The following is a 17,572-nucleotide window of genomic DNA, read 5'->3' as shown; positions in this document are numbered from 1 at the left end:
TATTAAAAATTGAGGCAATTGGGGTGCCTGGGTGGCTCAGACGGTTAAGCATCCGACTGTTGATTTTGGCTCAGGTCATGATCTCATGGTCAGGAGTTCGAGCCCCATGTGGGGCTCCAGGCTGACAGTGCAGAGCTTGCTTGGGATTCTCTCTCTTTCTCTCTCTCTCTCTCTCTCTCTCTCGCTAACCCTACCCCCCTCCAAATAAATACACTTAAAAAAGTTTTGAGGAAATTGTGCTCACTTCAGCAGCACATATACTAAAATTGGAACAACACAGAGAAGATTAGCATGTCACCGTGCAAGGCTGATGCACAAATTCATGAAGTGTTGCATATTTTTAAAAATTTGAGAAAATTAGGTGTATAGTGAGGGACGAGGATATATGGAAAAACTCTCTGCACTTCTGATCGATTTTTCTGGTTACCTAAAACTTCTCTAAATAATAAAGTCTATTAACTTTTAAAGATTCACTGCTCTTGGGGCGCCTCAATTGCTCAGTCGGTTAAACGTCCAGCTTCCACTCAGGTCATGATTTCATGGCTTCTGAGTTCGAGCCCTGTGTCGGGCTCTTCGGATTCTGTGTCTTCCTCTCTCTCTGTCCCTTCCCCACTCACACTCTGTTTCTCACTCTCTCTCAAAAATAAATAAAACATTAAAAAAAATAAATAAAAGAAAAAGTAACAGGTGTTGAAGTAGACAGTGCCGTGTGTCTTCCTGGGAAGACCACATTTCCCTGCTGTCTAGAGCTACGTTGGGTCCAAGTGTCTGAGTTCTGGATGGTCGGATGGAAGCAATATAAGCCATTTCGAGGCTTGGCCCTTCAAAATGTCCCACCTACCCCCCCAGCTTTTTCTTCTTTTTGCCATGACCTAGCTCCAGATGATGGGGCTACAAGACTGAAGAGGGCTACCCAGCCCACACTGGATTCTGGAAGAAGAAGAAGAAAAAAAAAACCCACCTGTTATTGTGTTAAGCCATGGAGCTTTGCAGGATTTATTATTGCAACAGAGCGTGACACAGACAGACAAAAACAAGCACCAAAAGGCTTATGACAAAACAAATAACAACAAAAGTAGCCGGTCCCCTAAGTCCCCTCTTTCCGTTCTCCAGTCTTGTTCCCCCAGACAACCGCTTACAATGTTTTAACAACTTTTTTGGGCATTTATGTCCACATTTCTAAATGTGATTTAAAAAGATTTTTTTTTTAGTGTTTATTTATTTTTGAGAGAGAGAGAGAAAGAGAGAGGGGGAGACACACACACACACACACACACACACACACACACACACACAGAGTGCAAGCAGGGGAAGGACAGAGAAAGAGGGAGACACAGAATCCAAAGCAGGTTCCAGACTCTGAGCTGTCAGCACAGAGCCTGACACGGGGCTCGAACTTGTGAACCGCGAGATCATGACCTGAGCCGACGTCAGACGCTCAACTGACTGAGCCACCCAGGCGCGCCTCTAAATGTGGTTTTACTTCTAGCTTTGTACTTATCAATTTTAGGGGTTCTCTATTAACTTCCTGTGACAGCAGATGACATTTAGCGTTCCTAAGTCATCAACAACCCTGATTGTCCCCTGACCAACTTCACCACGTGATAAATATGACATTTGGGGTTAAATCTGCATTCAGTTTTTACGTTATGCAGACTGCAAATATAGAACACTGATGAGCCAGATGGTACAACCAGCATCATGTTTCCTTTTGTGAACAACTGTTAATTTTATTTGTCTCTACGTTTACATTCATCTCATTTTATTTTTATTCGCTTAGTTGTTTGTTTTTTTTAATCTCCATGTCCCCAATGTTTTCCATACTTCACGGTGGATATTTGTCATTCTCCCTTGTTGTCCAGATGCTAAACCCTTCCTGTATTTGGGGAATTTCCCCTTAGGAGAACTGAGCCAGCCAGTGGCGGCGTCTCTCCGAGCTGTGGTACCAGCTACTTGGGGACAGCAGCAGTGTCATTCTCCCCATGCCAGCCCACAGTCTGGTTTGAGGAGTTGTTTCTAGCTGGGTAGCTATGATGGAAGCTCTCCAGCCCTCCTGGGATTTTATGGGTCACCTAACACTCTTGATAAATTCCCTTGCTCCTTAAGTCAACTAGAGCTGGTTTCTCTTAGCTTATAGATAAGAACAGCTATCAGTACAGTTTTCCACACGATCACGTGCAAGGCCAGCTTCCTGGGCGTGTGACCCGTGCAGTAGGCACCAGGCTTCATCCTCAGAAGAGCCCAGCCACTTGCTTCGCTCTCGCCATCTTGAAATTCTCGAATTTTAAGCCGGAAGCCTCTCCGTTTCATTTTGCAAACAAGGCAGGCAGTCCTGGTTGCAAGGAGTAGATAATGTGTGAATTTCCCTATTTTCAGGAGATCTCAATCCCGGAGTCATCTGCCCTCCTGGTCCCATCTGGAATGAGCCCCCCGGCACAGGTATCTCGCTGAATCTTCCTTTTTGCCATCGGCTTGGAAGCTTTCCTCGCCCTTCTCCTGGGTTGGAGCCACTATCTCCCCGATACTTGCCTTTTTCTTTCAGTTTCCTCTCATCTGGGTGGAGTACATTATCAATCGCTTTCTGAGAAAAAGTGCACAAGAGGTAGGACATTTTGAGAGGTTGCGTATCTGAAGTTGTATTTATTCTCCCTCACACCTAGTTGATGGATTGGCTAGACGCAGAGTTCCCTGTGAACAATATTTTTCACGTAATGTTTTGAAGGTTCTGTTCCTTTACCTTCTATAGCCTCCGATGTTATTTTTTCAGAAGCTCAGGCCATTCTAATTCCCAGGTCTTTCAAGATGGCATGTTTTTCATTTTTCTTTTGTTAATCTCTCTCTCTCTGAAAGCTTTTTGCCCACGGATTTCCGAGGGATGATCCTCCAACATCAAAACGTTTTTCTTTATACTCCAGAGGCTTCAAGGGAGGAATAGTAATTACAGAGCCTCCCTCTTTCGTTCTTTCATTCAACAAGTTATTTATTGAGCACTTCTTGAGTGCTGGGTAGTCTGCTAAGCACTGGGTTTATGATTGTCAACAAGGCAGACAGCTCTCTTGCCCCAGTTGTTTAGCTACTGATTATGAAGACTATTTTGTGAGTGTTCTGAAAGTGGAGTATGAGGTTGGTCAAAGGAAGTCTGTCTGAGATCTGTAGGGTGGGAAAGAGCCAGACATGTAGAGAGTCAGGGTAGAATGTTCTAGTTGGAAATATCCACAGATGCCGAGGTTCTTATGCCAGTCTCGTGTTCAGGTGAGCCTGATTAGGATGCCTGTTACCTCTCAGATCTCATCGCTCAGTCCCCTGCAGCCCATCTGGCCTCCTTGCCGTTTCTTACGCGTAATTGGCATGACCCAGCCTCAGGGCCTTTGCACTTGCTATCCCCTCTGCCAAGAATGCTCTTTTCCCACCTATCTGCATGGCTTGTACTCTCACCTCCTTCAGGGCTCAAATGTCACCTTCTTGAGGCCATCTCTGGCTTCCATGTTGAAAATTGCAGACCCATTCTCCAATGTCTCTACTCCCCTCTCTCTGCTTTTTCCCCCTGTCTGATGTACTATATTTATTTGCTTCTCTTGTTTATAGTCTGTCTTCCTCCACTAAAATAGAAGCTTCCAAAGGGCAAGGATTTGTGTGTATTGTATTCCCTGCTATATCTTCAGCAACCAAACAATGTCTGGCACATAGAAAGTTCCTGATAACTATGTTCTGAATGAATGGATGGCTCTGAATGGAAAGAGTTTGGTATATTTGGGCAACAGTAGAAGGACAGCATGTGGGACACGGTGGGGCAGGGCAGGAAAGGAAGCGGGAGAAGTGGGCAGAAGGTGGACTTATGGACCAGGTAAGCATGGAAAGCAGAGTGGATTTTATCCTAAGAGTAACAGAAGACCTTTCAAGGGTCTAAGCAGGGGAGTGACATTATCCAATTTGCATTTTTTAAAGAGCTCCTCCTGGCACCTGGATTTAGAGTAGAAAGGAAGCACGGAAAGGGGAGACGGGTTAGGCAACCACTGTGATAGGCCAAGCAAGAGGGGATGGTGGCCGGGACCCAGGTGAGGGCAGAGCAGATGGAGAACGTGAACAGATTGCAGAAGCGACAAGAACCTGCGCTTGACTCTTGTCTCAGGATCCTTGCTACAAACTGAGCATGGGCTTACGGACTTTGACCTCTTTTTGTAAGATCTCCCTTCAAGTTTCAAGTTCGGTCTGCTAGTTAACGTCCCAGCTGGACTCTAAGAGGGGTTGGAGGGGGATAAATTAGATCCTCAGAAGTTATGACTAAGAACTCAGAGGAATCCTTGCCCTAGCCTTCACAGTCCTCAACCTGGGATTTTCTCCTCTCCATACTTGGCTCAGGACTGACTCTACTTCTCAGTATTTCCTGAATCAGTCCTGTCTTCTCCATCCTCATGGAAGGAACTCTTCCTTGTTTCTCTTCTGCTCTGTGCTCTCGGTTTACCTGGTTTATGAGTCAACCTCTGCTTGTTGCTCTGGATGGTAACTTGATTGGTTTGCTGATTTGCCCGTCTTCCCAAGCAGACCATGAGTTCCTTGAGGGTGAGGACCTTGTCTACACATATCTTTGTGTCCTGGCCTTGTCTCCAGCGACTGGCACATAGCAGGTGCTCAGTAAAGACCATTGAACTCAATGGCCATAGCTACGCTGGCCATGCCCTCGGGACAGCCCAATTGCTGATGCCTTCCTTGTGAGATAAGAAGAATTCAGCCTGGAGTTCTCAATCTGGTCAGGCACAGACACTCTTTCTAGGCACTTTTCCACATTAGGCAGAGGCTTCCCAGACACAAAGGGCTACCAGCATTGTCGCCAGCGGATGCAGAGGCTTGGCTAGGCGGGGAAAGGACTCTGAAGTTGTCTCTAAATAAGCTGAAAGGATTAGCTGCTGTTAGAACAACATGGGCGCTGTCAGTAAGGAAACAGTTTCCCTGAGATGGGCCCCCCTGAAATTGATGATATAATTCTTTTAACTATGAGCTACTGACTGGCCTGCTTGCTGCAAAGCCTGCTCTTCCTTCCCAACTGGGAATCTGGTGGTGTGCATCCCACTGAGGACTGGTGTGCGACCAATGGCACAATGCATCCCACCTGAGATCCTAGGGAGGAAGAGGTCCTTAGCTGGCAGGCGTGGTCTCATAATAGCAACGTCACGAGTGAAGTGTGGATTCGGGCTTTCTGAATAGCGACAAAGCAACATGGAGAAGGAATTGTCAGCTGTCTCCATGAGCCAGGTATCGTCAGAAAAGCACCTGTTCGATCTTTCATCAAGAATATTCATGCAGGAGTGCCTGGGTGGCTCAGTCGGTTAAGCATCCAACTCTTGGTTTCTGCTTAGGTCATGATCTCGCGGCTTTGTGGGTTCGAGTCCCTGCTCGGGATTCTTTCTCTCTCCTCTTTCTGCCCCTCCCCCACTCATGCTATCTCTGTCTCTCTCAAAGTATATAAATAAACTTAAAAAAAAAAAAAGAGGGGCACCTGGGTGGCACAGTCGGTTAAGCGTCTGACTCTTAATCTCAGTTCGGGTCATAATCTCATGGTTCGTGAGTTCAAGCCCTACATCAGGCTGTGTGCTGATGGTGAGGAGCCTGCTTGGGATTCTGTCTCTCCTTCTCTCTGCCCCTCCCCTGCTTATTCTCTCTCTCTCTCTCTCTCTCTCAAAATAAATAAATAAACTTAAAAGAATAAAAAAATAAGAATTAAAAAAAGAATATTCATACAAATATTAGTGTTAGTAACAAATTAAACCCAAACATAGCAGCTTAAAACAACACTTTTTTTTTTAAGTTTATTTATTTATTTTGAGAGCATGAGAGCAGGGAAGGGGCAGAGAAAGAGAAAGAGAGAGAGAGAGAGGATCCCAAGCAGGTTTCACACTGTCAGCACAGAGCCTGATGTGGGGCTGGAACTCATGAACCTTGAGATTATGACCTGAGCCGAAATCTAGAGTCAGACACTTAACTGACTGAGCCATCCAGACGCAGCAAAACAACACTTAGTACCCCACTTTCTGTGGGTCAGAAAATTGGGTGGTTCTTGCTCACAGCTTCTGTTGAGGTTGTCACCCCAACTGTTGGCTGGGGCTGCCATATTCTGAAGGCTTGACTGGGGCCGGAGGATCTGCTCACTCCCGTGGGTGTTGGCGAGAAGCCTCAGTTCGTCATTACGCGTACCTCTCCGCAGAGCTGCCTGAGCGTGCTCATGATGTGGCCGCTGTCATCCACCAGGACAAGCGATCCAAGAGAGACAGGGATGGAAGTCTTGATGGTTTTTATGACCTGGTCTTGGAAGTTGCACACTGTCACTTCTACTTAAGTCTGTTTGTTAGAGGGGCGCCTGGGTGGCTCAGTCGGTTAAGTGTCCGACTTCAGCTCAGGTCATGATCTCGCGGTCTGTGAGTTCGAGCCCCGTGTCGGGCTCTGTGCTGACAGCTCAGAACCTGGAGCCTGCTTTGGATTCTGTGTCTCCCTCTCTCTCTGACCTTCCCCCCATTCATGCTCTGTCTCTCTCTGTCTCAAAAATAAATAAACATTAAAAACAAAATTCTGTTTGTTAGAACTGAGGCACTAGATTTAGCTCACAGTCAAGGGGAAGGGAATCAGGGCCCACATTTGGAAGGGAGGGCCAGAGTTGTGGACATATTTTTAACTGCTTTAGCCAGTCAAGAAGGAACAAGAAAATGGAGAGTCCTGAGGCTGCAAAGTTTCCTATTGCCATTAGATCAAGAGGATTTGGCCTAAAGAAAAAGAGTTCTGGATTGAGAAGGGTGGCATGTTTGTTCATTAATGCACTCATCCATCCATTCATTCATTCAATCATCTCTTCACTCCACAGCTATTCATTGAGCATCTACTGTGTGCAGTTGGGAAACTGGACTGCAGGCCAAAGTGCTCATGAAGAGGCACAATTGTAATTAAAGTAACAATTGCTGACCTTTACAGAACACTTACTGTGTAACCAGTGCTGCAAAGGGCTTTGGATCTAAGCATCTCATTTCATCATCCCAATAACCCTTTGAGATGGGTACTATTATTATTCCCCATTTTACAAGTGAGACACTTAGACTTGGAGAGGCAAGGTCATGTGCTGCCAGGGGGTAGAAGCCATGATCTGAACTGAAGGACTCTGACCCCAAAGCCCTCATGCTTCTAGTACTACCCTGTGGGACTAATGGTCACAAATATTAGTCCCAACTTAGAGACGCCCGGGTGGCTCAGTCGGTTAAGCGCCTGACTTGGGCTCAGGTCACGATCTTGCCGTTTGTGAGTTCAAGCCCTGCGTCAGGCCCTGTGTTGACAGCTCAGAGCCTGGAGCCGGCTTCGGATTCTGGGTCTCCTTCTCCCTCCGCCCCTCCCCCGTTCACTCTCTTGTCTCTCCCTCTCTGTCTCTCAAAAATAAATAAATGTTTAAAAAAAAAGTCTTAGTTCCTGATTTAGTTATGAGTTCCTGTTGTCCACCTGAGGGCTCAGCGGCTCGAAGAGGTTGAATGACTCATCCAAACTTGTTGTGGCGGAGCTGGGCTGCAAAGCTGGTTCCTGAGAGCTCCAACTCTGTGCTCTTTTTTCTATACTCACATAAGACTGAGACCTTTCTGTCCTGCTGCCTGCAGAAACAGAGCTAAGATGGAAAGGGGCCCGGGGGGAATGGGGAGGGGTATGGGGAGGGGAGAAATTACCGCTGAGGACTAGAAGCTTTTATAAGTGTGGATCTCCCCTGGTTGGTTGAAGAATACATCAGAATCTCCCTGGAGGCTGCTGTAGAATTCCTGGTGTGCCTGATGAGGTGTTGTTGCACCGAGGCTGTGGGCCATCTGGCTCTTTCAGAGACGGCCCCTCTGGGGTCTGGATGCTTCAGACCCTCAGGCTGCAACAAGTCAGGTCAGCTGTAGCTAGCGGGCCGGAGTCCTTACTGAGCATCAGGCGTGATGCCCATGGCTAATGCTTAGCATGAGGCCCATGCTAAGGTGCTGGGCACAGTTACTCACGGCATCCTCACGGCTGGAGACAAATCAATACTATTTATTATTCCCATTTTACAGAGGAGAGACCTGAGGCAGAGAAAGGGTGACTTTCTGATTTCTCACACAGATATCCAGTCTTAAAGTGAGTTAATTGGGGTTCAGAGAGTTGGGGAGTCCTAGTGGTTTAAGCCCAGTGGCCTGGGCTTAGGGACCTGCAGTAAGGGGTCCTGATTTTATGGGCAGTCTTGCCATTGTAGGGCCCTTCCCTCCATAAAAAGGATTAAATGTCGGGGCACCTGGGTGGCTCAGTCGGTTGAGCGTCCGACTTCGGCTCAGGTCATGATCTCACAGTTCGTAGGTTTGAGCCCCGTGTCACAAGCTCTGTGCTGACAGCTCAGAGCCTGGAGCCTGCTTCAGATTCTGTGTCTCCTTCTCCCTCTGTCCCTCCCCCACTCATGCTTTGTCTCACTGTTTCTCAAAAATAAATAAATGTAAAAAAAATTTTTTTTAAAGATTAAATGTCATATCTTATGGGTGTGTTGGAATAAAGATGAATCTAATCCAGACTGAATTCGTTATTACATACTCATTATCATTATTTTCATTTTTCTTCTGACTTTAAAATAAATGAAAATGGGACACCTGTGTGGCTCAGCTGAGCATCCGACTCTTGATTTTGGCTCAGGTCATGATCCCACGGTTCGTGGGATAGAGCTCCGCGGTGGGCTCCACACAGAGTGGGGAGCCTCCTTGAGACTCTCTCTCTCCCTCTGCCCTTCCTCCACTCATGCTCACTCTCTCTCTCTCTCTTCCTCTAAAAAAAAAAAGAAATTGTTCAAAATAAATGAAAACAAAAACAATTTTATGGACCATCAAGGTATCACGGGCTTGACACTCTATGCCTCCCATGTATAATGGAGAAGTGGGCTCTGTCTGGGCATGAGGCCTGCTTCCCCCACCTGTTGACCGTGTGGCTTTGGCAGAGTTCCTTTACCTCTCTGTTCCCCATCTTCCTTCCCTGGAACGCAAGAATCAATCGCAGCTCTATTACATATGGTGATAACCAGGCTGAAGTGAAACAATGCAGGCAACACGCTCAGAGTGCTGCCTACTACAAACGAAAATGCTCAATGAATAAATAAACGTTCATTGATTTTTTAACAGAAATGCATTTGACATGCAGCATTGTGTAAACGTTAGGTGCACAACAGGTTATGTACATTTCATTTATAGGTGGTACTCCTATTGTCATTGTAACAATAATTAGCGCCTTTATCATGTCACCTAACTATCCTTGCCTTCCAGGGGTTGGAATAATTAACTTCTGGTCTCTTGGCAAGTTTGATGATTGCAATGCAATTTTGGTGTCCACATTCACTATTCTGTGCGTTACATCTCTAGGACTTATTTACGACTTGTGAGTCTGTGTGCTTAAACATCCGTCAATCCCCCCCCTCTTGATTCCTCGATATTTTTATCTTTATTTATTTAAGTAGGCTTCACGTCCAGCGTGGAGCCCAACGAAGGGATTGAACTCACGACCCTGAGATCAAGCCCTGAGCTGAGATCAAGAGTTGGACGCTCAACTGACGGAGCCACATGGATGCCCCAATATTTTTATTTTTAAGTAACTTGTGGTCCCACAGCGAGCAAGTGGTAGGGCTAAGAGTGTGCCCAGGTTTGTCTGACTCTAAAACCCCTAAACTTAACCTTCTCCATGTAACAGGAAAGTAACTGGCAGAACATGCGCACACACACACACACACACACACACACACACAATGGCAGAGCAGCCAAAACTAATTCTGCCACAATGTTCATATTATTATGTAATATTATATTATTATATGATATATATTATTATCTAATGAATATAATGCAGTCCAGAGATTGTGCATTTTCTAGGATAATCTTTTTAAAAATATATTGTGGTAAAATACATGTGACATAAAATCTTACCATTTTAACCATTTTTTAGTGTCCAATGGAGTGACATTAAGTATGCTCATATTACTGGGCAACCATCTCCAGTGTCCCCCTCCAGAACTTCGTCATGACTCCACACTGAATGCGCCATTAACATCACTGATTTCCCTACCTCCTCCTCCCTCAGCTTCTGGTAACCAACTTTCTACTTTCCGTCTCTGTGAATTTACATCATATAAGTGTTCTAGGATAATCCTGATTATCATCATTTCCTCCAATTTTCCTATGCAGAAGGTACAAAACAGGTTGTTGTTTTTTTTCCCCTCTGCTTCTGCTTACACCAACAACACTTCGGACACCAGATGTGCGAGTTTTTCCATACAGAGCAATTCTCAGCAACGCCTAGATGTGTCTCCCCCACCCCATTCAGATCTGACACTAACTGCCCAGAGTTGGCACAGACCCCATCGGTGAAACACTCAGTCCCAAAGCCCAAACCCACACACTGCTTTATTTTTCTTTTTACTTATTTTTAATTTTTGTTAACGTGCATTTATTTGAGAGAGAGAGAGCATGCACGCACACACGCGATTTGGGGAGGGGCAGAGAGAGAGACACACAGACTCTGAAGCAGGCCCCAGGCTCCAAGCTGTCAGCAGAGCCCCGTGTAGGGCTTGAACTCATGAGCTGTGAGATCATGACCTGAGCCGAAGTCGGGTGCTCTACTGACTGAGCCACCCAGGCACCCCACACATACCACTTTAGATTCCCCTGGGAGGTCTGAGCCTCGGGGACTTCTATAAACTGACTACAAGCAGGGAGTTCCCATGCCCCCCTCCTTGGGTTTGGTAATTTGCTAGAATGACTCACAGAACTCAGGAAACTAGTTTACTTCCTAGAATTCCAGTTGATTATAAAAGGATACTTTAAACCTTTTTTAGGTTTATTTGTTTATTTTTAGGGGGAAGGAGGGGCAGAGAGAGAGGGTAGAGAGAGAATCCCAAGCAGGCTCCATGTTCAGCACAGAGACTAACACGGGGGGTTCAATCCCACAGACCCTGGGATCATGACCTGAGCCGAAACCAAGAGTCTGACGCTTAACCAACCGAGTCACCCAGGTGCCCCTAAAAGGATATTTTAAAGAATAAAAATGGACAGCCCGATGCAGAGACATAGAGGGAAAGGTTTGGGAAGGACTTGAGCACAGAAGCTTCTCCTGCCCTTGGAGAGTCTGGGGGGCACTCTCCTGGATGCGTTCTTGTTTGCCAACCTAACAGGAAGCTCTATGAATCCTTTAGGTTAGGGATTTTTTTTTTCTTGTTTTTGTTTTTGTGTTTTGTTTGTTTGTTTGTTTTTATGGAGGCTTCATTTCACAGGCATGATTAATTAAATCATTGGCCATCAGTGGTTGAACTCACTCTGCAGCCCCCCCCTCCCCTGCCCAGAAGTTGGGAGGTGGGCCTGAAAGTTCCAACCCTCTGATCACATGGTTGGTTCCCCTGACAACCAACACCCCCCCCCCTCCAAACCTAGGGGCTTTCCTAAAGTCACCACATTAACATAAACTCAGGAGCAGCCCAAAGAGGCTTGTTATGAATAACAAAAGGTGTTCCTTTCACTTTCATCCCTCTGGAGCTATTTCAGAAACTGGAGACAAAAACCAAGTATCATAAGAAGAGATGTTCTGATTGTTCCTATCACTTAAGAAATGACAAGAGATTTAGGAGTGCTGTGCCAGAGACTGGACAAAGGCCAAACATATTTCTTATTAGTTTGCAAGATCACAACATGTGTCTAGTGTTAGCCATGAATTGAAGTTAGGAAAATGGAGTTTGGAGGTAGGTAGGGAGAAAGAGGCACCCCCTAACCCTGGCGTTGTGGGGTAGGGGTAGGGAGGCAAAAGCCTGAAGTCAGAGTCAGTGGGCTTCAGTTGAAGTGAGCTGGGAGATAAGACTCCTCCAGGGTCTGGAGAAGAAAAACCCTCTCCTTCACTCTCCCGCCATCCCTGCCCTTTGCACCATCGTGGAGTTCTGGGGGCCGAACAAAGGAATTCTGCTGAAACAAACAAGCAACAAACCAGATTGTTACTCCTGGGATGACAGGCTTGAAGGCTGGAGGGGGTCTCAAGCATCATCTAGCTCACTGGAACCACGGGGCTTTGAGAAGATAAGAACGTGGATTGGAACTGGATTGTCTCGGGTTTGAATCCTAGCTCTGTTACTTACTAGCCGTGTGACTTTTGGAAAGTTACTCAACTCCTCTGGGCCTCGATAGCTTCATGTAAGCAGTGGATGAAAACTTTTTAATGTTTATTAATTTTGAGAGAGAGAGAGAGGAAGAGAGAGAGAGAACCAGCGGGAGAGGGGCAGAGAGAGAGGGAGAGAGAGAGAGAATCCCAAACAGGCTCCGAGCTCCTTGCTGAGCCTGACTCGGGGCTCAATCCTATGCTGTGAGATCACGACCTAAGCTGAAATCTTAACCTACTGAGCCACCCAGGCGCCCCTGGATGTAAATGAAAGTTTAAATCAGTTCATGCATGTAAGGCACCTAGAACAGAGTCGGGCACACTGTAAATGCAACGTAAATATTTGTTAAATCTAAAAAAGAACGACACAGTGGTCAACTGGGGAAGAGGCCAGGTCCCCGTCATCACTGCCAGCAGAGATGCTCTGCTTTCATCTGTTTCGTATGTCTGGCCTTCTTGTAAGATAGCATTAAAAGGAAGAACAAAGGTCGACCACCTTCGTAATGGAATCCTGTCTTTTACAAATGGGAAACATAGCCAGGACAGCTAAGTGGTCTGCCTAAGGTCCCACAACTAATGAGCGGTGGGCAGAGCAGATGTATAGAAGCTAGGGCGGGGCTGTTTCATCTGTGCTACACATCCACACTGTGCTGTAAGAACATGGTATTTGGGTTTTTTTCCCCCCCGGGAAAGTCTTACTGATCTCTGTCAATACTCAGCTTCATGCTGGCTGGCCTGAAAACAGATCGAATTAATAACCTCTTTACCCCTTTGGGGCGAAGGTCATTAAAGATGCCCCGGTGGGGAAATTGTGTTCTCTTGCCCTTTGAGCAGTGGAGACGATTTCAAGCAGTCTAGATGGCATTCCTGGATGCTAGAACCCATCCAGGTATAGCCTTTCAGTTTGGCCCCCAACATCCATTCCGTCACATTCCTCCCCTTCTGACTAATAGCTGTGAGACTCAGGAAATTGATGCCAGCTCCAAGCCTCTGATTACTCAGTCATGAATCCTGTGCCCTTTGCCAATGATGGGTTCAAGGGTGGCAGACCTGGGACGATATGGGTCGATACGACATCAGAAGATCTCTTCCAGGTTCTCAGTCCTGTTCATTGGGAACTGGAAACACGTTGCTCTGGTTTCTCTGAGAAGTCCTTATGCAGCCATGAAGAAGCCAGCCCAAGAACTAGACCATGTATATGAAGTAGGATAGAGAAGAATCCCGGAGTTTTTGGTTGCCCAGTCTGTAGGTCTGCACCGTCCAACATGGCGGCCACTCACCACACGTGGCTATTGAGCACTTACAATGTGGCTAGGCCAAACTGAGATACGCAGTATATAAAACACATGCCAGATTTTAAAGATTTAGGATGAAAAAAAGAATGTAAACATCTCCTTCATAGTTTTTGTATTACATGTTGAAATGATAATATTTGGGAAATACCGAGTCAAGTAAAATTGTTATTTTTTTAAAAAAAATGTTTACTCATTTATTTTTAGAGAGAAAGAGGGAGGGGCAGAGAAAGAGGGAAAGAGAATCCCAAGCAGTCTCCACACTCATCACGGAGCCCGATGCGGGGCTTAATCTCACAACCATGACACCATGACCTGAGCTGAAATCAAGAGTCAGACGCTTAACCGACTGAAGTCACCCAGGAACCCCTAAAATTGTTATTTTTTAAATAATCTTTTTAAAGATTTTATTTTAAAATAATCTCTATACCCAGTGTGAGGCTCGAATTTAGAATCCCAAGATCAAGAGTTGCTCACTCTACCGACTGAGCCAGCCAGGCGCCCCTCAAGTAAAAGTGTTATTAGCATTGATTTCACTTGTTCCTTTTTTTTTTAAGCTTTTTAAAATGTTTATTATTTATTTTTGAGAGAGAGACAGAGCACGAGAGGGAGAGGGGCAGAGACAGAGGGAGATGCAGAATCCGAAGCAGGCTCCAGGCTCCGAGCTGTCAGCACAGAGCCTGACTCAGGGCTTGAACCCACCAACTGTGAGATCATGACCTGAGCCGAAGTCAGATGCTTAACCAACTGAGCCACCCAGGTGCCCCATCACTCATTCCTTTTTACTTTCATTACTATGGCCTAGAAAACTGTAAATCATGTATATGTGGCCTGCATTCTATTTCTCTTGGAGAATGCTGGTGTAGATTTACTCTTTTGTGAGCTGGGAGAATCTCACTGATATGTCCCTTTATATAGGAAAGTGTGACTATAGAATATGGAATATATTCTTGAGGCTCACAGCAGCTAGTTTCCATCCTTCTGGCTGGAAGTAGAGGTAAAAAATTGGATGTCTTAATGGGAAGATTTTAAACACACACAGAAGTAGAGCGCATAATGTAACCATTCCTCACCTTCCAGCACCAACAGTCAATATGTGGATGACATTTTTTCTGTTCTATGTCCTCGCAATGTGCTGGGCTATCCTAAAGCAGAACTCAGATGTCAAACCGTTCCATTGGTAAGTGCCTCCTGACATATTTCTAAGAAACAAGATCTCTTGTTTTAGAAACATAACTACAGGGGCGCCTGGGTGGCTCAGTCAGTTGAGAGTCTGCCTTCGGCTCAGGTCATGATCTCACAGTTTGTGGGTTCGAGCCCCGCGTCAGGCTCTGTGCTGACAGCTCAGAGCCTGGAGCCTGCTTCGCATTCTGCGTCTCCCTCTCTCTCTGCCCCTCCCCTGCTCATGCTTTTTCTCACTCTGTTTCTCAAAAATAAATTTAAAAAATGTAAAAAAAATAAAAAAAAAAGAAAACATAACTACAATACTATTAACATGTAAAAAAAAAAAACCCCAACCCTTAATATCAACTAATATCTAGTTAAGGTGCAGATTTTTCTGACTCTCTCATACATGTCTCTTTACAATTGGTTCATTCAAATCAGGATCCAAACAAGGTCCATGCATCACGTTTAGCTGATAGGCTCTCAAGCCAGTTTTTATCTATTACCCTTCCTGTATTTTTTTTATGCTATGAATTTGTTTCATACGGGGTTGGATAAGCACATTCCCATAGTAGCCTTTAACATACTTCTCTATACCCTGCTGTTCATGTAAACTGATAAATATAGATCTAGAAGATTGATAAGATTCAGTTAGATTTATTTTTTTGGAAAGAATACTTTACTGGTTATGCTATCTGTGGTGGTTAATTTTATGTGTCAACTGTCAGTTTTATATGGAGGGTGTTTGCGGATGTGATTAATATTTTAATCTTTGAGTAAGCAGGCCACCCTCCGTAGTGTGGGTGGGCCTCATTTAGTCAGTTGAAGGCCTGAATAAAACAAAAAGACCAGCCTCCCAAGCAGGGGGGGAATTCTCCAGCAGACTGCTTTTGGGTTGGAAATGTACCATCAACTCCACTGGGTGTCCAGCCTGTCAGGTCTGCTGCAAATTTGGGACTCACAAGCCTCCCAATTGTGATAGGCAATTTCTTATAATCAATTGATCAATCCTATCTGTTTCTCTGAAGGAAACTAATATAGTGTCACGATACATTTTTTTTTGAGACAGAGAGAGAGAGAGAGAGAGAGAGAGCCCGAGCATGAGCAGGAGAGGAGCAGAGGGAGAGGGAGAGGGAGAGGGAGAGGGAGAGGGAGAGGGAGAGAGAAAGGGAGAGGGAGAATCTTAAGCAGGCTTAACACCTAGCATAGAGCCTGATGAGGGGCTTGATCTCACCATGAGATCATGACCTGAGCAAAAATCAAGAGTCAGATGCTTCACCAACTGAGCCACCCCAGGGGCCTCCGCAATAAATTTTTGTATAAAATGTTTTCTCCCATAATAAAAGTAATACTTGCATGTTAAAGAAAACACCCCAAAACAACCACTGCTAACATTTGGGTGTATGCCCACCTTTTCAAAAACACGTTTTTACATTTTTTTTAATGTTTATTTATTTTTAAGAGAGGAAGACAGGGTGCAAGCGGGGGAGGGGCAGAGAGAGAGGGAGACACAGAATGCGAAGCAGGCTCCGGGCCCTGAGCTGTCAGCCCAGAGCCCAATGCAGGGCTTGAACTCACAAACGATGAGATAGATCACAACCTGAGCCGAAGTCAGACACCTTACCGACTGAACCACCCAGGTGCTCCTTTTCAAAATATTGTTTACAATACAGTTGATATCTCTATGTAATTTTGTCCTCTGCCTTTTAAATTTCCCATTACAACAAATTGCACTTCCTGATATTATTCTTAACCTTGTAAACATTATCCTTTGATGGATTGTAAAATAAAAATGGTACGTGCTGATTGTAGAATATTTGAAAAATACAAAAAAAGTGTAGAGAATGAATACAAAGTCTGCTATTATCCTATCACAGTAATATATTTTTATAAAACGTTCTAGTCCGCTTTCACTTCATGGACATCATTATAATAATACATTGTTTCTGCCTTTTTAAACTTTACAATATCATTAAGTACTCTTCAAACTCTGATTTTTAGATAACTTCATAATAAAATATCATATAAATGTACCATGGTTTCTCTTGTATGCAGACTACCCTGTTTTATTTTATTTTATTTTTTAATGTTTTTTTTATTTATTTTTAAGACAGAGAGAGAGCATGAGCAGGGGAGGGGCAGAGAGAGAGGGAGACGCAGAATCGGAAGCAGGCTCCAGGCTCTGAGCTGTCAGCACAGAGCCCGACGCGGGACTCGAACTCACAGACCGTGAGATCATGACCTGAGCCGAAGTTGGCTGCTTAACCAACTGAGCCACCCGGGCACCTCTGCACTACCCTGTTTTTGAACCATAAATGTAATTTAAACTGTAAGTATATAACATATCATAAGCAGAGATTTTATAGATCATCATTTTCCTCTGGCTGGATATTTAGGAAGACCCAATAAATATTAAAAATACCAAACGGGCACCTGGGTGGCTCAGTCAGTTAAGCATCTGACATCTTGGTTTCGGCTCAGGTCATGATCTCACGGTGTGTCAGATCCGTCCCCACATCTGTGGAACCCGCTTGGGATTATAAATAAATAAACAAACAAACAAACAAATAAATAAATAGGGGTGCCTGGGTGGCTCAGTCGGTTAAGCGTCTGACTCTTGGCTTCAGCTGAGGTGATGATCTCACGATTCAGGAGTTCAAGCCCCACGTCGGGCTCCGTGCTGACAGCACAGAGCCTGCTTGGGATTCTCTCTCTCTTCCTCTCTCTCTGCCCCTCCTCGCTTGCCCTCTCTGTCTCTAAATAAACTTTAAACAAACAAACAAACAAACAAATGAATACATGAAACCAAATGATTTCTCCTTCTTACCAGTTTCCTGCAAATCTGGTTCATTTGTCCAGTTTACCCCTAACCTCTTTCTTTTTAATCCAATATCCCATACTCACCTAGCTATACTTGTGTTAGTGTGCAGGATGTATGAATAATAACGGTGGGGGAGAAGTTGGATGCT

At 45.1% G+C, this 17,572-nt stretch overlaps 1 non-coding gene across 1 annotated transcript; it reads left to right on the top strand.

Moving 5' to 3' along the window:
• The first annotated feature begins 236 nt into the window (after positions 1-236).
• On the top strand, positions 237-342 carry LOC121027861 (U6 spliceosomal RNA). The gene has a single exon (XR_005788948.1). It is a non-coding gene; the product is annotated as a U6 spliceosomal RNA (small nuclear RNA).
• Positions 343-17,572: the final 17,230 nt, after the last annotated feature.

Source organism: Herpailurus yagouaroundi, unplaced genomic scaffold, assembly GCF_014898765.1.
Source record: "Herpailurus yagouaroundi ecotype Mexico unplaced genomic scaffold, PumYag 77, whole genome shotgun sequence".
Classification (NCBI taxonomy): domain Eukaryota; kingdom Metazoa; phylum Chordata; class Mammalia; order Carnivora; family Felidae; genus Herpailurus; species Herpailurus yagouaroundi.
Note: the sequence above shows the minus strand (reverse complement) of the source record. Positions and strands in the feature narration are given on the sequence as shown.